Source organism: Camelus bactrianus, chromosome 12 (assembly GCF_048773025.1).
Source record: "Camelus bactrianus isolate YW-2024 breed Bactrian camel chromosome 12, ASM4877302v1, whole genome shotgun sequence".
In the NCBI taxonomy this organism is placed as follows: Eukaryota; Metazoa; Chordata; class Mammalia; order Artiodactyla; family Camelidae; genus Camelus; species Camelus bactrianus.
Window position 1 is genome coordinate 50,196,177 of NC_133550.1, and position 22,787 is coordinate 50,218,963.

A 22,787-nucleotide genomic window follows, 5' to 3' on the forward strand; every position below is an offset into this window, starting at 1 on the left:
TTGTATATCTGGAGAACCCACTAGAGGTGGCCCAGCTCTCAGCAGGGAAATGAAGGAGGGGCTCAGCTGTGATAATAGACTCATCCATGGGAGTGGGACAGACTGGCTCCCAACTCAGCCACAGGTGTTGGGAGGAGGCCCTGTGAGAGAACAATACTCAGTATCTAAAACATCGCAACAAACAATGGGGGTAGCCTAGGAAAGTCCTCCTGCAGGTGGACTTTACAAGGAATTAGGAACACTCTTAACCATGAAATGCCAAATGACTATAGATGAGTCCTCCAGAAGTTCACAAAAAAGCTGAGAGCCATTAAGTTATGTCAGCAATACCAATGAGATCAGACAATTGATGCTGTCATAATCTAAGTCTCTAGGACCAAGCAAGATTCAAGGCTACGCATCAGAATTTCAGGGACCAGTTCCATACAGTGACTCAGGCCCCACATGTCAAGGTGGGTGTCCCCTTATTAGAACTGAGGCACCAAAGCAGAAACCAATTTAGAAGCAAAAATCATGATGCTGCATCACAGAGTTCTGTAGATTACTGCTACCTCTTCTCAATATTGGTCCTGAAGGTTAAGGTGAGGTTGACTATGCTTTGGGGTTCACATGTAATCAGTAGTGTGGAGGAATGTACTGTAGAATCCAACAAAAAAGACTCAGAATTGGTCCCTGACCTCACGGCTTATGCTGCAAGAACTGAGAGAGGGAAGGGGGAGATGGTCCCCAAGAGGAAACACGAGTTACTGTTGGACCACAGGAAGAGTTCACGGATATCAAGTTGGCAAAAACAAAAACTGTCCCCAACTGTGAGATTCAACACAATGCTGTTGTCTAGTGAATAAAGAGTAGGAAAATGATGGTATATATTCTGAGAGATTTAAGCTATAGAGCCATCCCAAACCATTAACTTCTGTGGGATTCGTGTGATTTCAGTGTATTGGACAGGACTAAAGCCTTCACCATTTGCTGAAAGTTCTAAGTGCTCTTTGGACTGATGATTGAGTCTCATATGTGAATACAGTAATGAACTTTGCTCTCTTAATTTTCTTCTCTGTCTCTCTCTCTCTCTCTCTGGCTATTGAAATCTAGAATTCTAAAGCTATAAGCACATGCTTACCCCTTATAGTATACATATAGCAAGTGCTTCAAGAACTTACGACTATTCTTTCTAGTACTGCAAGGTCAATTCAGCTAATTAGTGACACACTAAAGAGACAAGGAGAGAAATACTATTTGAGATCAAACTCATAGCTATTGCCCATCTAGCCCAGGAGAAGGGAATGGGTTGATTCTATGATAGCAACCACCCAAATCTAGAAATATGATCCCCAAATAATCCCCAGCTTCCATTTACAGTAATTATGGGTTTTCAGCATGAGCCAAGGGTACTTTTTTTTTTTTCCCCAAAATCATGCCTTTTCTAACAACGAGGTAAGACCCATAAGTGGGTTATAAAATCATTTCGGTGGGTGGGACTAGATTTTTTTAGATTTTTTAATTAAACAGAAAAGAATAAAATAGAACTGAAGAGTAGAGAAGATAAGTAAACAGAAGAAAGAAAACTTGTTTTAGGGGTGTGTGTGTGTGTGTGTGTGTGTGTGTGTGTGTGTGTGTGTGTGTGTGCTGGGTTCCTACATAAAACACATTCTTTTCCTGAGAATTACAGTTTGAAAAATATAGTCACAGACATCGATATGGATATAAATACAGAGATATATAAAAGAAATAGCTGGCAAACTCCCCCCAAAATACTATCACCCACCCCATGGAAGGCTGTAATATTCTCCACTGTAATATTCATGGGCATCTACAAAAATACAATTATAATAAAAATGACTACTTTTGACAAGACCAGGGATAACTAGAAGTTAAAACATAAAAACAGGTTACTTAAAGTTTGAAAGGTAAACGTCAAACTTAAACTTAACTTCTCAAATCTTAATTTTCTCATGTTAAAAAAAAAACAGGGATAATTCAAAGAATGTCTAAGTTCTGAAAATACTTGATTCAATTCAATTCAATTATATTCTATTCTTGTTCTGCAAACTCCAAATCTGAGTATTGTCATTCACTTTCGTCCAATTCTAACGTCAAACATTTTTCGTACAAAACGTGTATGGTGTCTCTTTTATTTTGTTTCTTTTTTCCACTAGAGAATGAATTCCCATTCAACAAAAAAAAAAAGCAGAAGAAAGAAAATCACTTTTAGGCCTAGCATTTAAAACAAACAGTGAGGATTTTCCTAAGCAGCATAAATTATCCAATACTTTCAGAGAGATTTACTTTAAACTCTAAGATAAGGACAAGTTTAGAGATTACGTTATACGGGGTTTTCTGTTTGACTTATTTTAGATCTTTGAATTATGCAGAGCTATACAAATGCACTCGCTGATAAAATGAAGAGCAAATCAGTACAACATTGCAGTGTCAGCCTTTGTGTTGGCAGAAATGCCCACTGATATTTTGGAGTGGGGGTGAACACTGGAATTCCTTTTAAACAGAATATCAGCTGCATAATTCTCCTCTGATCTCACACCCACTTGTGCCGATCTTCCTTTTTCTCTGTCCAGGCCCAGGGTGGAAAGAGATCAGAACACAGTTCTTCCAGGGAGGCAGTCTGATCCTCCACTCCCATTCTGCTCAAACTCCAGTTCAAAGATAGAAATGAAATCCAAGCAGGGTGTGGTTACACTTGTGGGATGTGAGTTTGGCCAGAGCCCGCGTATTGTTATCTCATCTGTTCTGTCCCCTCCCTGAGTTCTCAAAGTCCTATCTCTGATTCATTCTTTCTCAACTCTCTGAACCTTGAACGGAAAGAACTGCATTTCAGACCTGGAGCAGAGTGACCAGTAGCATCTAAACCCAAATCCTTGCTGTGGTCCCTCTGGGGCTTCATCGTCGGTCCTCGGCCTGTAAAGGTGACCTCCTCTCCTACAACCCTCCCCTTCCCTGCACTGCCCTTCTCGGGAGCCTCGGACACACCCAGCATGCTCCTGCCACACATGCTGTTGCCTCTGCCTACAAAGCTCCTCCCTTCAGTTTCTGCATGGCCTCATTCAGATCTCTTTGGCCTCATTCTGATCTCTGCTGTACCACTGAATCTAGAACTTCCCTGACCCCGTCACTCTGTATCCCGTGTACCTCTCTCTGTTTTTCTTCACAGCACTTAAGTGCTTCACTTGATTTCTTCTGTTACAAACATGGGCAAACATAAAGTCAGAGGCACCTAAGTCGGTATCCTGTCTCTGCCTTTGCTCTGATCTTGGATAAATTACATACTTGTATCCCTTTGATTCCATTTACTTATTGGTACAAATGAATTGCTGTATGGGTCAAATGGAATTAAATGTAAAAGCTCTGAACTCAATGCTTTGTTATATTAGAATTCAAGTTTCAGAAGGTCAAGGATTTTGTAGGTGTAAGGTAGTATTTTAACCCCACCAGAACAGGACTGAGAATTGGTTTAATAAACATATTTTGAAGGAAGGAAAAGAGAGAGGGAGGGAAGGAGAGAGGGAGACACAGAGGGAAGGAAGGAAGGAGAAAGGTCAGTTATGTGCTCAATTTAAATTGTGATCATTGTTATTCATTTTTTTCCACCAAAGTGGCTCTGAAATGCTTCTACGGAATAATATATTTATAAGAAATAAATATGCATCTAAATTTTCCTAATGCACAAGAGGTCCTCAGCTTCCTTCTCACCATCTGGTTCCTGAAAGTTATTTAGTCCTTATTTCTAATGACGTCTGAAAACAAGAAAATAAGGTAAAACGTGAGAAGTAACATCTTGAAGCTAAGACAGCAGTGACACCGGTCAGACAGGCAATAGTTGAGACCCTGAGTCCAGAGAGGCCTGCTGAAGTGAGATGGCTAATCTAGCTGATGGTCTGTAACTAGGAAGGTCTCTGGACATTCTGGACTTTGCAGGAAATTTTGCATGTTCTTTCCATGGGAAACCAGCAAGCAAAGGCCAGAATCAAAGGCATCTATCAACAGGTAACAGGCAAAAGTCCAGGGAAGCATCAAGTCAATGTCATGGACGTGTAACAGTGGTCCTCCAGCTAACTGTGAGCTCCACAAGGGCAGGGGCCTAGCCAATTCCTGAGTATTGTACATCCTCAATGATTATTTATTGAGTGAGTAAATTATAAGTCAAGGAAGATCATTTTTCAGTTGAAGGTAACAGCCCCAACACAAGTTCTCTTAAACAAAAAACAATATAACTAAGCAGGCCAGGTTTCAATTTGACCGCAGAAGCAAGGGAATGCCAGGCTCAAATATAAACATTAGGATATGGTCTCTCCAGCTTTTGCTTTGGATGACTTTCATTTGCCAACCACCAGCACGTCCCAGGGCTACACGCTTTCTTAGTCACAACCATCAGGAAAACTCACAGGCAGGAATTGCCTGTGCTTGGGACATACACCATTTTTTGAGCCAATCACTGGAGCACTGCAGTTAAGGGAATACAAAGTGCTGATTGTCTGAAACCTCTTGGAGAATAGCATAGGGTAAGCTTCAGAGTAACTGCCTGTGCTGACAGAAAAGACGGGAGGTGGGTACAATTCATTAAAGGGAAATCTGGTTAAGGTCATTTCTGAGCAGAAGTGTGAGTGAATCCAGACTTTGCAAACAACAAATGTCAACACTGAGGCAGCAGGCCCAGGCATGAGGGAGTCACCCTGAATCAGCACAGTTCTGCAGCAGGGACCCAAGAATGAGGGCTAGAATAGCCTCCAGTCCCTGGGAGCATTGAGGCAATGCCATAGGACTTGGAGTGCAGCTTGGGTTAACCATAGAAGTGTGACTCAGTCATGAGCCAGCGTGACTAGGAACTGTTACTAAAACCAAAGGGAAGAGCAAAACTGTAGGTGAAGTTAAAGTGGGACCAGCCTCAAGACTGATTTGATATCAAGCTCTCAGATGCTTCCTTTGAATGAGAACATGGTTGGCTTTGGTGAAGCCGAGGTGGTAGTAGCATTCAGTGATGAATTAGAGGATGAAGGAATATTTAGGATGTTGGATGTAGAATGATCAGGGTGATAATAAGGTTCAGACTCTCCCCATGTGGACTCATTTATTATCCTCTTATTCCACTAGGTCTTAAAAGTCCGCTTCAGTAATAATTTTATTCAATCCTTAGTTTTTATGACATTTGTTTGATATTGTTTTTATGACAGTAAATAAAGTAAAACATGAGAAGTAACATGCTAAAGCTAGGCTAGCACTTTAACTTTAAGCATGCTTCAGACTCAAACTGAGTATTGGACATGTCTCCAATGATGGGCCGCAGATACCCCTGCTTCCCACTTCATCTCCCATTTCTCCTTGCCCCAACAAATACAGTATTTTCCTCCAAAACTGGTTTTTCTCCTATACTTCTAACCTCAATTAATAGCAACTTTATTTAAGCCAGAAACCTGTTCATCATCTCTGTCTTTCTCTGTCTATGCATGTGTGTATGTTCATATCTATCTACCTCTACCTCCATTTCTTCTCCTGTCAAATCAGTCATCAAATCCTGCCTCTTATATTTCCTTCATATTGCTCGATTCCAACACACCACTAAACTGTTGCCCTGATTCAGATCCTTACCATCTTTTGTGTAGGGTACTTCAGTTGTCCCCAAACTGGATTCCCTAACTTGAGGTGAACATTCCTGAAAACCATAGTCCATATAGTTTCTCTGTGTTCCCATAGCACGCTGTGCCTGCTTTCTACTTAACATTTACAATATCATATTGTGATTATGGTTTTATGTGTCTGTCCCCCCTACAAGATACTAAATTTCTCAAATGTGAGAGTTCATCTTTGAATCCTCAATACCTAAAACAGTGTCTACAGAAGTGGACCAAGTCATTGATTGTTTATATACTTAAAGGCAAGACTAGATCAATAAGTACTTCCAACTCTCTGCTAATCAATCATACAGCCACAAACAAAACATCAATAGTGCCTTGTTTGGGGATAACTGGGTAAAGAGTTTTTCCTTGGCGCTTGTAGTGCAATGGGCCAGACTTTTTCTGAATTAGTAGACAAAATTCTATTTTATTGGAATCTTCTGATTAGACTACCTGATTTACTTTCATCAGCAATTTGCAGATGCAGTGGCTTGAGGTTCTGAAATATGCATTTTACATACATGAAGATGAAAAAAACCCTCCAAACTTGGGCTGTCTCCCTTAATTATAATTATAGACAGCCTACTTTGCATCATCATTCTGAAGAAGATCCAGAATATCTTTCACATCAATTTGAAAACTCTATCATAATAGTCTAGCCTCACGTAAGTAATCAAGAAAACTCAAGTAAACAGGAACATAGCACTCTTATTATGAGCAGACAATGAACTTTCTTCTGAATTTATGAATTAATATACTTAGTTATGTGTAATAACTTTGGCTCACCTACTTAAATGATGCTTTGATTATGTAAGTTAATGAAATTTTTAATCATGTTTCTAGGTTACCATGTGTGTTTATCTTTGTTTTGATTGTGATATTGGACCTGCTTTAACTATTCAGACAAGAGATATTACATAATATGTTTATAGGTATGTGTTTATAGTAAAATTGCTTAGATGAATCTGTGATAGGCTCTGATCCTTCTAATGAGAATTTTTTAATGTGTCTTCTTACTCTTCTCTGCAAGACAGTTCATTTGAAAGTAAAAAGATGTTATCATTTTAAAAGGGTAAAAGTACTTTTATTGACATTTTGTATACTGTTTTGTATACTGTGACTAAAATCTCTTTTTAAGGAATATTTTTTCTTTCTTTTTAAAAAATAAGTGTGACATTAGAGAATGTTTATCTTATAACTCCAATGTATGACTCAGAAGCAATATTGATGAATTTGCTTAGGACATAGCCTTAGTGCTGTGTGAAGAAAAGACTATAGGTAATGGATGCTTTATAGAAACAAGTGATCTGAAGTTTATCTGAAAGTTCAAGGGCAAAAAAAGGGCACAGGTTAGGGATAATGTTATTTTCAGAAGTATATTGGTATATTTCAGAGCTAACCAAATATGCAAAATGGATTGTCAAGTCATTCCAAGAACTTTTAAGTTTGGTTCTTTAAAAATAATACATTATGCTATTTAATGATTTATACATTTTTCTGTAGGAATGCATTATACTTCAATTTTAAAAGCTTACTTACAAAATGTACACCCTCTAACACATATAATAGGCACCTGAAATGATGACAATTTTAAATTACCAGTCCAAAAAATATTCATTATTTTTTATCTTTTCCTCAACATGCCTCTTTAATTTATGACAAGGACTGGCTGTTCCTACTAATGATACACATTGTGTTGGTATGTGTTAGAAGTTAAATGAAGATAAGAATTGTAAAGGCAAGATTTCTGTCACTTCCAAATGGCCTGCTCTAATAAGCTCTGGAAACTCTAATCATTTAATGTTTACACATGATTTACTAGACAACCAGGACTAGGTTGAAGATATATTAGAGCTTTATCTGTAGAAATATGGACCCTGGCCTTTCAGATTTGCAAGTATGCAGTGACAACATGCATAGTGTTACACAGTGCCTGTGTGTGTGTGTGCGCGCGCGTGTGTGCATGCGCATGTGTGCATATAATAAAACAGAGATTGAAAGAAAGAGAGAGAGGCCAGTTTTTTCCCCCAGTGAGTCAGTGGTGTTAGGTCAGTAAAAGTAATATTCTTATCTCACTTATGAAGTGGAAACAAGTTCACATGCCAATGGGTGGTGTGTCTATTGATACTGGTGAAGACTTCACTCCAAATATACAAATTGTATGAGTTTTCCTAATAAATATTCAACACATATTAAATAGTTATGACTCCTTTTCTTATTTTTACAATAACGTGATTATCTACAGCTAGCGTTCAATGTTTTATGCAGTGGAGAAAGAAGAGAATATGACAATTTAGGGTTAAAATGAAGGACCACAAACTAGTATATCACAAGGCAAATCCACCTAGCAGGATAGATTTCTTTGACAAACACAATGCTTTTAAAAATGACTTACCTCCCAGCATTAAGTGATTTGGAGATTCTGTGAAAAATCTACATGAGGAGTTTGTCTTGACAAACAGAAGCTCTGGAAATACTGGACTCTCGTAACTACACGGACTGAGCGAAACGCTGCTACTTCTTTTACACCGAGCTTGGCTCTTTAGTTCAAGATCGTCTCCATGCCATTCACAGCCTGTTTCATCCATGTTACCTTGCCTGGCTCTTACAGATGTGAGGTTGCTATCCTGGGTTTCCATGGAGAGTCCAATTTAATTGTCTGCTAAATTGGTTAGATCAAAATTTATTTTCCCAGTTTCCTTCCCAACCTATAGTGGAGGATATTGGTATTTTAAAGTTTTCCATTTATTAGATTTCAAAATGAGCCTTTTTAAGTGTCTTACGATACTTTAAACAGACACAAAACAAAATCCTTTTCATTGGTTGTTTTTCAACCAGACTCAAGTCTTTCTATTTAATGGATTATCAGTTTTTAAAAATATATATATTCAAGTTTCCATATAAGTACTTACTCCTTTATTAGAAAAGCAGTCTTTTTTTAACTCATCTTTCCTCATTTATTTACTTATTTTTATTGAAGTATAGTTAATTTACAATATTGTTAGTTTCTCATGTACAGCCAAGTGATTCAGTTATATATAATATTTTTCATATTATTTTCCACTGTAGTTTATTACAAGATATTGAATATAGTTCCCTGTGCTATACAATGGGACCTTGTTGTTTACCTATTTTATATATAGTAGTTTGTATCTGCTAATCCCAAACTCCTAATTTATCCCTCTCCCCTACCCCAGCCACTAGAAAAGCAATCTTAATGACAGTTGACAAATAACATTATCCTCATATACAAAGCATGGCATATTTCCAAGGAGACAGCCCAAGATCAAGGCATCTAGCCATAAGCCTGTGGAAGTATCTATGTGTATACAGATATTTCCTTAAACATGATTTTTAGAAAAGAAAAATCTTTGAGTTTTTTCCTAAAAGCAAGTAGGAGAAGTTCTTGGTATTAAGTGATGATGGCAGAACATAAAGAAAAAAATTTGCCACTGATATTCAATATCATTATCAAGCCCACTGTAAACTTTCTTTTTGTTCAAAGGCTAGATGCAGGGAAAAACCAAGCATATGAATATTCCACCACATTGTCCATCTTATGGTCATTTTAAACTCAGAGACTTTCTGAACTAGCCCTCTGACAGATGAATCATTCAAGTTTCACCTTAAGGCATGTTCCTAAGGCTGAGTTAGGAACAAGTTTTGCCGGGAAACACTGAGGCACCTTAGCTGGTGTCAGTGGATGCAGCCTGCTATATTGAAAAGTGAGGCATTTAATTTTTGTCTCCTTTTAAGGATGCAAGAGATTAACCTCTATTTAAAAAAAAATCTTCAAGGTCTAGTTAATGTGCATAGAAAACATGTTTATGTGCTGATACAAATATTTTAATGAACTAATTTTACCAATCGAGACATTTTAGAAGTCATATAACATGAAAATTATAATAGCATTAAGTTAAACATTGCTAACTTTCCTTAAGAAATTATTATGCTCTTTCTTCATTAGGTAAATCCCCCTGAAAAGAAAAAAAAAAAACTCTTTGTACCAATAAAAGCTTTGGGAAGGAATTTGAGAAATTTATCATTTATCATCTACTACCTCCTACAAAGATGGTGTTACCACCTAGCTCCAGCAGCCTTCAGGTGTTCGCCCAGGAAGAGGAATTCATAATGATCTACAGACCTTCCCAATGCCCCATTCCACCTGTACTTGATGCCCTGAATTGTGAGTGGGCTGTAGATTGTGGTCAAGGACAGGAATAACTTATCAGGCTCTGTAGGAAACTGAACCTATGACAAAACTCGTAACCAGCTGAGTCAACAGGCTAAGGACAGATAAAGCTGTTTACACAGACAGTGCATAATATAAATTTTCCCTTCAAACCAGATCATCCCAGTTATCCCTACCGTCTCTCCCATCATTTCCCAATGGTCTTAATTAGTTATTTTTTCTCAGCATAAAATAAAACAGGGTCTTCTTTTTATACTCAGTCTGAAGACTCACTCTTTGTCTTCAACTGCATCAGGAGCTGTCCATTGTTACACTTACTTATGTCAATGTGGCCTCTTCACCGTTGGTTAACATGGTTTATCCACTTATACCCACAGACCTGAACTTGGGGACACCCAGAAGCAGGGAAGACAGGTGATAGTAAGTGCCTGTTACAGTTTTTTGTGTAAACTCTGTTCTCCTTATGTTCTATATTACATTCTCTGAACAAAGATTGTTACATTATTTTTTAAGGGTCATAACATACAGATGGTGTTTAAACATGTTTGCTGACTTAATAAAAGAATATTGGAGACCTCATGGCTTAGAGTAGTTCCCAAATTTTAGTATGCATAAGAAGTCACCTGGAGGATTTGTTAAATCACAACCTTGGGCTCTATTCCCAGAGTTTCTGATTCAGTAAGTCTGGGTTTGGTCCCCCAAATTTGCAATATTAGCCAGTTCCCAGATGATGCTGACGTGCAAGTCTAGAGATTACATGTTGAGAACTATTAACTTAGACCATAGGATGTATTACTATAAGACTGTAAGCTGCTCATTCACATAGACAGCGATCACTTTCCTACTGTTAGCCTAGTTCTTGTACTCACCTGTACCAGATAGAAATCTTACCCAAGATTTAACACAAATGTGGCAAGACTATAAAAATTGATTTCATCAAACTATACAAGGAAATTTATTTAACAATATTAACGATGTGTGCTAACCGGTAGGGGCAGAAAATGACAGTTTGAAAAGAGGGGAAACTGGAGGGTGTTTCTGGGAACAGCAAGGGTGGAGCTGCCAGTGGCAAAAATAGGGCAGTTCTGCACAGTAGCTATGCTGCCTGGCAGCTCCAAAAGAGTAAGCCTGAATTTTATCCTCACTCAAAAACAGAATGTAGCTCCTCAGCCATGTCCCTGATTCTCTGTCCTCTGAACCAAGGACTGACCTCAGTCTAAGCTCTCTCCATTCTGTGAGGAAAGAAGGAATCAAACACATCTCTGCTATTTCCCCTAAGCTTAAATATAATTTAAGAAAAGTTGATTTTTCAATGCCATTCACCAAGTTCAAAATGTCATAGCAGGGTAACAGCATCAACAAGAAGTGACCCAGTCCAGAAGTCTAAAGAACATTTGCAAAATTATGTTAGGGATTAGTTTGCCTTCATTGCAAAGAAGGCAAGTGCACATTCAGTGAGAACTTAATGTAGCAAGCAGCAAAAAGGGATCAGTGGAACTGAGCAATCAAAATGCCCGTATTTAGACCGAAATAGTTTCTTCTTTTAGTTAGAAAAATGTCTCCAATTCCAGGTAGAGCTCAATGTTTCTCAAATCTGAATTGCTTCCTCATGTTGAAATTGGAGCTGTTCTTTTGTGTAACATTAACACGATACTATACATAAAATAAACAAGGACCTACTGTATAGCACAGAGAACTATATTCAATTCCTTGTAATGAGCTGTAATGGAAAAGAATCTGAATACATACATACATATGTATTTTTAACTGAATCGCTTTGCTGTACACCTGAAACTAACATTGTAAGTCAACTATACTTCAATAAAAAATAAGAATTAAACAAAAATATTCCTTTATGTTGGATAAAATACCTAAATCAGCAGCTCCAGTATCTCATCCTTATGAAGGAATAGGGTTTTCAATAAAAGCTAAGGGAAACAACTTCTGCTTAATATACTTTGAAAACTAAGAGGTCCTTCTGATCAAATTCTAACTACACACAAAAAATTGCCTCTTGGCAATGTGGCTTCTTGCCTTCTGGTGTCATTAGACTTGTTCTTTATTACTTTCCTTTTTCCTGTAAACTGCGAATTGGATCTACAAACTTGATTAAATTTAGTTTAAACCTTTTTGACACAAATACTTCGTAATGACACTATGATCCCATGACCACACCCAGAACCACATAATTCAGCTTACCTGTCAGTGACACTAGGTTTGACAGGTATGTTGGGTGATCAAGTATTTCTATTGTAAAGGTGAGGTTTTTTTGTCCCTTTGCAATTAATAAGCTATCTGTAGAGTGATACTTGGACACTGGACAAATCTTCTCCTCCCTATCATCTTCTCACCCAAATAATTTTTAGATAATTTTTGCCTGAATGAATTACTCCATTAAGGGTTCCAAATGGTGCTTTGTCTAATTCTATTATTGCTTCCATATTGATGAGCTGACATCCTTTTGTTTAAAAAAAAAAAAAAAAGACCTTTCACAGGTTAACCGGTTTCAACAGTTCCTTCCAAAAAGACGTGATAAATACTGTCTTACCTGTTTCCAGAGTAAAGTGTTGATATAATGTCATCTCCACTGGTAGCAAATAGTTTCTCTCTCTCTCCAGAACTGATGGATTTTCATTTATTTTACATTTTATGGTCATTGAGTTATTTTGGAGGGATGCTCCTTTTGTGCCAAATTTGGTCAATGGAAGATGCTTCAAGATGGCTCCTATATTCGAGGGCTTTCTTGCTTTCTGGCATAAGATCTTGCAAGCGCACCTTTTACTGAACTGCCTCAGACTCAGAATCAGCCACTTCTTGAAGTAAATCTGGTCCTTTAATAATCAAGATCTGGGCACTACAGAGTTGTTATTGTTTCTCGACCCTTTCAGTAAAGAGAGACAGAATATATATATATATTCAAAATATAAGTTCATATCAATATTTCCAATTCAAATTTAACTTTATCAATTTTCCTTAACTTCTTTGATTTCATACTCATGTGTTCTTCATACACAGAATCTTGTCACCTTAAACATTTATTTTTTTCTCCAAAATAAGCAATAATGGTCAAAGAATATAATACCAATTATTGGTACTAATGATAAGAATCACTAAGTGATGTTTAAGTTTTCTTTGTAGTTCTTTTAGTCTTTAGAGTTTATCTCACTAAGGATGCACAGAGTCCTACATTCAACACTTAATCTTAGCCAAAAGGCTGAGAAGTGATTGTTACATTCAAAATTCATTGGAAATAAATTTTTTCTCTGTGTAGTTGTGTTAGCAATTTGATATACAGTCAAGGTTTCTTTGTTTTTGTTTCCAAGTTGAGTGTTTTTTTCTTTTTAAATTAATCCTGTGTTTTTAATATGTAAAATGTTTACATGATTTAAAAACTAAATTAAATGAAAAGGCATGCTCAGATTTCTAAGTCTCATCTCTCCCTTTCCCCTCCACTCCATTCCAACAACATCCTATAGATAATAGCTGTTTTAGTTCCTTATTTATACTACTAGTGTTTCTTTTTGCAAAAATAAACAAAATACATGCACAATGATTTTTTTAACTTAGCCATATATCACGGAAATCTGTCTCATTCTTATAGCTGTATAGTAATTAAAATGGTGACATCACTGTTAGTTTATTAAACCAACGAGTCACCAGAGTCAATTCCTAGAAATAGAATTGCTGGGCCAAAGGGCAAATACAAAAATAATTTTCCTGACTAAGATTCCATATTGTTTTCAAGTTTTCCAGAAAACTCTAATAATCAGCCAGGAATCAATAACCTACATATTAATAGCCACAGTACAGTATTTCAATCAAAGCAACAAGTTTTAACTGAGCCACAACTTTGAACTGGGCATTATCAGAGAACACAAAAAGTAGTTATTCTCTTGCTTTCAGTGAGTTAAAAAAAAAAAAGGAGTTGTCCTGCCCTAATCGTCTTAGGGAAAGAAAATTAACTGGCAAAGGAAGCAATGAGATCATACCTAAGTGTGAGGATCTCTCACTACCAGAATTTTCACAGTAGATATTGGATATACAGTACTTGCTAGCTTTCACATTTTACATCACTCAGTGCTGAAAGTTGTAGTGCATTATGATCTTAAACCAACACTATCCTTACAAAGAAAAAGCTGTTCTCTATAGCAGAGGTTTTCAATTTGGACATGACCTATTAGTGGGTTATGAAATCCATTCAGCATGTACTAAACAATATGAAACAGGATAGAATAAAAAGTATCAGAATGCATGACAGGTAGTAAGGATGAGTATTATTTCTGGCAAATATTTTTATACACAGTCACACACATAAGAGCATATGTGATACAAAATTAATTTCTTAAGGTGAATTGTGAATTTTCAAAAATTGAGAAATACTATTTGATAGAAAAGGAACAGCTGTTTTCTTTGTGTTTTTTGTGTACTGGCTACACAAGGTTCATGCTTAATGCTGATTGTCATACACTGCTGCAACCTAGTCTTAAGGTCTAAAAATATGCTCGTTTGGATCTGGTGTGACATAATAGGATTTGCTCAGTGATTTTCAATTTTGACAAAACAATTTACTCTTTTTAGCTTGTAAAAATGAAATTTATTTAAAGCAGAAATGACAAACTGGGGGCAAAATCTGCTCAGAAAAGCAGATTTAAGGCCGGAATAATGTTATTTGTGTTTGTTTCACCAGCTGAGGTTTTTAACTAGTTTCTAATACTCAAATATTAGGAAATTTCGCTTAAAATTTTGGGTTTCTAGCTTCTCTTGGAAAAAAAAATAGATGATTTGGCAAGTCTGAGCCTCCCAGAAAGGGCTGGAGACAGGTCATCCTCTCCCCAGCTTGCCACAGTCTCCTTGTTACGTCCCAGTTCTAAGGCTGTCACTTGCATTCACTGCCTTAGTCTTGGCCTGCCCCCTCATTTATGTTCCCGCGTGGTCTGTAGGCACTTCAATTTCCTACTCCTGACCTGCCTCCGCTAGAGTGGAAACAGTAGCTGCACTCACCCCATAGACTTGTTGTGAGAAATAAATAATTTAATTCATGAAAGGACTTAGCGCCTCATAAATGCTATGCAGTATTACTGGAGTCAGGTTGCAGGGTATATTAAAATTGATAATTTAGGTCAAAGTTTCTAAGACTAAAACCATGGCATGGTGAAACTCTCAAGTTAGGATAAACCGTTAAGCTTAATGCTTTGTAAATACGTATCTGAGAGGTTCTTTTCTAGATGCAGGCCTGAAAACCATAGATAAAGCCACCTGGAGTTCTCAGGCAGTGCATTAGTAATATCTGCCGCTATGTATGTTCATAGTGCACCATCTGTTACATCATTTTATTCGCCCAGCTCTTCCCTGACAGTCACATTTGCTCAAATCCCCATTTGCTTAAGGATCACATTCCTGCTTTCTCCTCTTCACACCCTTTTTCTGGACCACATGCTCATACAGACCTGAAATCATCTTCACTTGAGCTCTGAGAATCTTGGAAAACAATTTATTCATCTCTACATTGTCCAGTATCCAGGTCTCTATCTATGGGTAGGAGATACTCTGCAAACGTTGTTTAAACTGAAATGAAAGGACACATGGCTTCACCAACTGGAAATTTGGTAGCAAATTCCTTTTAGCCTCAGCTTCCACAAACACAGAACTTCTCATAATCTTTGTGCCCCTAAATGAAATTAAATCCCTATGCTATGAGAACTTGGTTTGCCAGATTTAGTAAGTAAAAATACAGAACACCAGTTTAATTAAATTGTCAGATAAATAACAAACTTTTTACTATAAATACTTCCCGTGAAATACTAAGGACCTCCTTAAGCTAAAGAATTTACTTATTTTTACCAAAATTTCAAATTTATAGAGTCTTCTGTGTTTTATCTGGCAACCATAACAGGAGAAGCACTTTATCTTTGCTTACCCTTCATGTTTACTATTTATGGCATTTATGCGTGTTCACTATTGTTTCAAGTATCTATCACAGGAAGTTTCAATAAATGCTTTTCATAGTGATAATCACCAGGCTTTCCTCTTTGACTTATGTACTATGTAAACAAAGCTGAATGTGTCTATAAAATAGAGGCAATAAATACTTCTGTAGTTTTTTTGTAATTTGGAAAATTTATGTGCAAATGTAGTAATTACTTTTATCTCAGCATTTCTAATAAAGCTTATTGGTTGGCTGTGAGGTTTATTGTTCTCAAAACATGTCCTATACATTTTTAACATGAGTTTTCATTCCCTAATGACATGGAGAAATAATTCTACTCTAAGACACAGTGGGGGACTCAGTCAGATACAGGGCATCAAATCTTTAGATGTAGCAGGGCTTTGCCAGTTCAAGGCCTGGCAAGAGACAGTGGGAAACATGTTCCTGGCCTAATCTGGGAACATAGCCCCAGTACTTTCACACAATTTGGCTCCTGGCTACTCTGTAAACTAGCATTATGTAAATGAGCATTGATTTTCAGGCTTTTGGAAAAGAGATCAATTTATAGTTGCATCTGCAGAATCTATTTAGTTAGACATTTTCCAATATTTTCTAAAAAGTGAATAAAAGTTAGTATGTTCTCTATAAAATACAGGATACTACTTCACTCTATCACGACTTGCGTTCCTGGTGTGGTAAATGTGAGGCAGTAAGTGCCATTCAGACCACGTGGACCACAGCAAAGCCCGTCATTCAAAACTCAGTATCCTGATTACAAGTTAGGCTTCCATCAAGCTACACATACAGAGTTTGTTTACATCATAGAGTGGATGTGCTGTAGTTTGGTCAGCCCAGTCTTTCGTGTTTCTTTTAGCACCATCACCCTGACTTGCCCTGGGAAAGTGCAGGTGTCACTCTTCCTGCATTGTCAGTCTGTGTACCCTCCCACCCCAGCTATCAGTTCTAGGGAAGGACAAATGGCCTGGAACTGGCCTAACAGTGCACTGCATTCCCTGTCCACCACAATCTGTTTAGAGGTGAACATATAACCCAGACCAGCCCAGTGATTCAAGTGTCCAGTACATATTCAGTCCAATGGATGAAAATAGATACCCGCCAAGGCACAACACCAAAAAATTTCAGAAAATTAGGAAAAAGAAAAGGTTCTGAAGGAAAATGTCTGGTCAGAAACAAGGGATCAAGAAACAGAATGGCTTTGGACTTCTCCACAGCAAACCTGGATGCTAGAAGATACTGTGGCAAAACCTTAAAAATTCTTAAAAAAAAAAAAAAAGATTTTTCAATACACCACGCCAAACGAATTAATAGAGAGGGCAAAATAAAAATACTTTAAATAAGCAAGATCTCCAAACTTTACCTTTTGGGTGCTTTTTCTCTCAGGAAGCTTTCAGAAGATGTAATCCTCCAAAATGAGGGAATAAACCAAGAAATAGAAGCCCTGGGATACTAGGGAAGAGGAACCCTTGGATGACAGCTGTCTCCCTGGCACAGCTAACAACTAGTCCAGATCAGAGCAAGACAGAAGACTCCAGGAGAGATTTCTTCAGGAGCATGAAAATGAAAAGAACACTTCATCCATCAGAAGCTGTCAACAAGCTGAAAATTACAGAGCATTTCATTCATCTAAAAGTACTGAGATACTTGGAGAATGGAGAGAGAGTTGACTTTGGATTAGTAAAAAGAACATTCTAGCATGAACAACATAATGCCAATATTTTATAATTTGGGTCCAACAAAAGTGGCAATTTCCCATCGTTTAATTTAGTAGAAAACAAAGGGATCAAAAAGTCATAAAATGATCTTTAGGGGGAAAGAGTTGTGCAGAAAAAGTAATGTAATAACAGTTTACATACCTCAGTTGTGACTAGCATTTTCATAGTCATGATAATGTAAACACTGAATAGTGACCTAATTAGAAGAAAATTATAATGATATTCCTAGACTAAGTGTTAGAGGAAGTCCTGTGTGTAGTGGGTACAGAGAAGATAAAAAAAAAAAAAAGCTAAATCCTCACCTTTTAAAGTGGTCAGTAAGTAAAGTCTAAATCTGAAAAATCAGGAAGTAGCTATATAAGGTTGTATTAAGACATAAATTTTGACACACAAAGAATTAGCTGAAAGAGTTAAAAATAACTGCCCCCAGGCTGGCAATTTCAAAAATTCAAGCAAGAGATAATGAGTCAGTGTCCTAAGACAAAGGCAGAGGGAGTGGAAAAACGGGAATGAGAGACATTTAGAGGATTCTATATGTAGCTACTGGTGATTAATTAGAACCCCACGTTTCTGTCTTGGGTCACTAAACAGATAGGTGATGTAGTTATTCAGCAAGTCAGGTGAAATAAGAGGAAGAACAAACCTGGGAGTAAGGAGGATACAATATTGGATATATTATATTGAGCTATGTGGAGGACAAACAGATGGGAGTGTGTGGGTCTGGAATTCAAGAGTAAAGCATAATCTGGAGTGACAGATGTGACTCCACTACAGTGACTGGCTTGAGGACAGGGAGAAACCTATCTTGACATGAGTATCTGCAGCATCTAGCACAAATAGTCCCTAACATGTTTATTCATTCATGCATTCACTCAAGAAAAAAAAGTGTTATTTGAAATACTAGGGGTGGGGAAAATGGAGAAGAAGACCAGGAAACTGAGGGAGTTCATGTGAGAGAAACTCTTTGCTCTGTGAACAAGGAGGGCTGGTGGTTTTCCGGAAGGGAAGAGGACAAGGCGCAAAGGAAGATGAAACACAAGAAAAGGGTTGAGTTACATAAAGGATTGTGAATGTTGGAATCATCAGCGAAAGAAATGGAAGAAGCTGCTGGGTGAGGTGTCCAAAATCAGAAAGTCACAAAGCACTGTGGGGGAGGCTGAAATTGGACGCCATATTGTAGTGGCAATGATCCCAAGAATGGCTTTTCTCTAGCACTGCTCTCCTCTTCACCCAGAAGAACTATGCCTCTGTGTTCTGCCTTCTTTGAGCACTGTGCTCCTACTGCTCTGACAGCATTCGTCAGTATTTCATTATATCTGTCTAGTCTACGTACCCTTGCACACCATGAATTCCCCATCTTTGTATTCCCAGCATTTGGCATAGGGCTTGCCGCATAGTAGGCACACAATCAATGTGTGTTCAATTGAACTGAATGCCTAAATCAAATGATTAATTTCCCTGCAGATTGTATTCAGAAAAGCAAGCACATTAAATGCTTGTTTTCATGGGAGTATAAAACTGTGGTTTGGGGGAAACCTTGGAGTTTTGACACACAAATATTTATTAGCCTGATGTCATTCAAAAGTGATAAACTTTAAAAAAAGCAACTACCTTGTATTATGGACTGCTTAGATCATGTTTATGGAAAAACAAGATTAAAGGCAAAGCTTTCTGGACCAAAGTTGCTATGCTGTTGCTTTTTGTGATATGTAGCTGCAGTTCCTCTTGAGATAATCATCAGATTCTGTCAGACTGTCTGTTTCTTGTTCAATGCCAAGGCTAACTGGGCAAATGCATTTCAAAAATAAAAACAGTTTAAGGTAGAATGACGAACTATAATCACTCAAAATGTTTGTGTCACTTCTCATGTATCATCTAAAAATATTTAAAGTTCTTATATGGATGGTCTGTTCCTCTGTTGAAATTTTCAACTCTCATCAGGAGAGCAAACTAAGACTAAGTATCTTAGGTGTTTATATGTTTATAAACATAACAAGTGATAAGGTATAACAAAAAGGACTGATCCAAATCTGCTAACACTAAAAAAAAGTTTTGTAAGTAAAACTTAAGTGGAGTTTTCAAGGAGATTTTCTGGCAGGAGTAGGGAAAAGAAGACTCAGGGAGAAAATAATGCCTTATGCAAGGGCATCAAACTGTCCAATAGGGAGGAGTTAATTCGATTTAAAGTCACTGAGCAGGCCATCTTTGATAGTGGATGGGATGTCCACATGTTAAACATCAGAGATAGTTGCTCTCTCTGATTCTCTCCCTTTCAGACTATTAGAGCATTAAGACAGTTTGGCCCAGAATGTCAGAGGCCTAAACAGCTAGCTCACCCTCAATTTCACATTTATTTCTGTTCCATGTGACCAGAATTAATGTGGGTTTAGTGTTAGATAGTGCTTTGGCCTAAGGCTATTTAAATCCACCTAGATTATAAAAATGGTAGCTCCCCTAAAACTATAGGTCAATATATCCTATTCCTCTGCATTGAGGTCAAGAGTCAAAGTGCAGGCTCTGTTTTACTTTGCCGTTGTTTCTTTTACCTATTCTGCCCAGGAATTTCTTGGAGCAGTGTTGAAGTAGGATTGTGGGTATTTGAGCCATGGCCAAACCACCTTAAATTTAACAACATTTTAACACATAACAGCTTTTAAATATTAGGATGCATTTTCCTAGGCATTGGTTTTGGCTGTGTAATGTCACTGAAATTATCTTCTTACAGGTTTGTTTCCTCTATGATTGAAGAAACTATTAAGTTTCCTAAAGATAACGACCTTCTTGAGTCTACTTTATATTCCTAGGGTGTAACACAGAGCCAGGCACATAGTAAGCACTCAAATGTTTGTTGAGAGGGACTGTTTGTCCAGTGCCAGTTGTATAATTAGAGTTTCTTTCATTCTTGCAGAGTTAGGAACAAAGCGGCACTGACCTGCTGCTATTTTGAGATGCTGACTATCATGGAAATTTTCCCAACCTGCTTTGCTGGGATAGTTCAGCCACAAGAGCTCTCGTCAACGTAAAAACCATACCAAGTATCTTCTGTAAAACCTTGGGGCAGGGAGCACGAAGCTATGCAAGCAATACCAAACTTGGACTAGTCTAATCTTGGCTCTACTGCTTATCTACTGACTATGGGAAAGCCACTTCATCTCTCGGAGGCCTTAATTTCCTTCTCTGTCTGTTAAGGGGTTTGTATTAAATTAACTCCAAATTACCTCCCGGCATTAATGTCCATATTAAGTTTATCTCTGTATTCCTACCACCAGGGTGGACTCATAATACAAGCTTAATTTTTATTAGTTAAATTAGATTGAAGTGGCCCCTGGGTTTCTCATACATTGCTTTACCATGTTTTAGTTCAAATCTAACATTACTTTCAATTGTTAAGTTTTAAATTAAAATCTAAATAATCTCAGAGAGAAAGTTATTTTCCCCACATTTTTTCTTTATCCAGCTTACATAAAAAACACAGTGAAAAAAGTCACAGTCAGTCAACCTGTGTGTTTAAAAATCTAGGTTGACAAATTTTACCTTTAATCATGAGTAAAGGATTCTCTTAGAGAATTAGATTTCGGGGAGGGGGATGTTTTAAATTACTTGTGCAGGGATTTCATGACGTTTCAGTAGCACTCAATAACCTGTTAGCAATCTGTAAGTGAAAAGGCACTGGTTTTGCTAAAAACCTTCCTTTTAGTTTACTCTCTTTACTTTTAAAAAAATCTGTAATTCATACTTTTTATTAATTCAGGATTTTTTCTAACAATCAATAAAATTAGTTTGGTTCTACATATTTATGATTATACACAAAATTATACAGAACTCTACATGAATACAGAATTCATTTTAATGGTTATTGCTAATACTTTGAGGTTAAACACTCACCTTTCAACAGCATTAATGAATACCTGCTGGTTGTAAAGCATCATTATGGTTAGGAGGAAGAAGGATTGAGATATTTTTTGACTGATTACCACATGATAGGCACCTTGCATTATCACACATAAACCTCTCAACAACGCTAAGATTATTATCATCTCCATATTTAAAATGAGGAGAAACCAATGCTTAAAGAAGTTGTTACGTGCACCTCAGAGAAAACAGGGAGATTCCATCCCAAGTTGTCAAATATCAAAGGCCATACATGTTCCTAAATACCATGCTATGTCACCTTTGCCATGTTAACTGCCTTACATAGTCCTTTCAAGAATTCATGAATTTGTCTAAGTTTATCAAAAGGCATTCTCTAAAATTCATCTAATGAGGCAGTCCCTTAAGGGTAAAAGGTCAATATTCTGCTCAAGATCCTTGAGTAATCAAGAAAAGTTCTCATTTTTAATATGAATTTACCACTTCCTCTGATATGTGATAACAAAACTTCAGCTATAAAAAAAATCACCACCCTATCTTTGGTAGGGACGTTACTAATGCTCAACATAGCTGCTAATTCCAACCACAAAAACAACTTCGGTTTGGTATTTCCCCTTGGCAGATGTTGATATCAAGACTTTATGTGATAGTTAACAGTATTGAGTTTATCCAAAACTTTAGACCACAAAGACTCTGAGAAGTTTCCTTACTAAATAACAATTTCAAAATACTTCTCAGTGGAGCTACTTAGAGTATTTCAAAAAATATACTTTTATAATATATCTTCATATGGCTGAATGATTAACCACTCCAAATTGGCAAACCTATAGCTGTGCCCCTATCTGATGATCAGTCGATTAAGTATTTACTGATATGCCTGGAACTCAGACTTCTGTTATGTAATCCCATTTCTAGGAATTTTTCTTTAAGAAAAGTGAGTCAAATATGTTCAACTGTGCATTTTTTATGATTTAAAATGTATAGAATATATTAAAAATCACCAAAAGACTGATGAAATAAAATAAAGCACCTAGGATGACATCCATATACTGTAGACCTATATTCATTGACATGGGAAAATGTCCATCATATATCACTAAATGAAAAAATAGCTACTAAACTCCATGTACAAAGATACCTTTTTTGGTTTGTTTCTTGAAATATAAACCTGTATATGTATTTGTAAGTGTATTCAAAGAAAAAAAATCTGGAAGATATATATACCCAATTGTCAGCAGAGTTCTAAGTATTAGAATTACAAGTGACATTATTTCCCTCTTTGAATTTTAAAATTTTTTTCCTGATAATTTTGCAATGAGAATAAATTAGCTTTATAATCAGAAAACAAAAACCATTCAAAATAAGTCTGATGGGCATTTCAGGGGGGGTTAATTGATAGACCCTGAGAAATCATTTCAAGGCCTAGGTATGCAGCACATTTA

General features: G+C 37.0%; 1 long non-coding RNA gene across 2 annotated transcripts in view; it reads right to left on the minus strand.

Annotated features, from left to right (window-relative positions):
• LOC123617998 (uncharacterized) overlaps positions 1–22,787 on the minus strand; it is a 114,661-nt gene that overhangs the window by 73,734 nt on the left and 18,140 nt on the right. For both annotated transcript variants that reach the window (XR_012510826.1, XR_012510825.1), the window contains exons 3-4: positions 15,264–15,381; positions 12,365–12,697 (exon numbers count right to left, since the gene is read on the minus strand). This is a non-coding gene — a long non-coding RNA (uncharacterized LOC123617998). The remainder of the gene's footprint in view (positions 1–12,364; positions 12,698–15,263; positions 15,382–22,787) is intronic.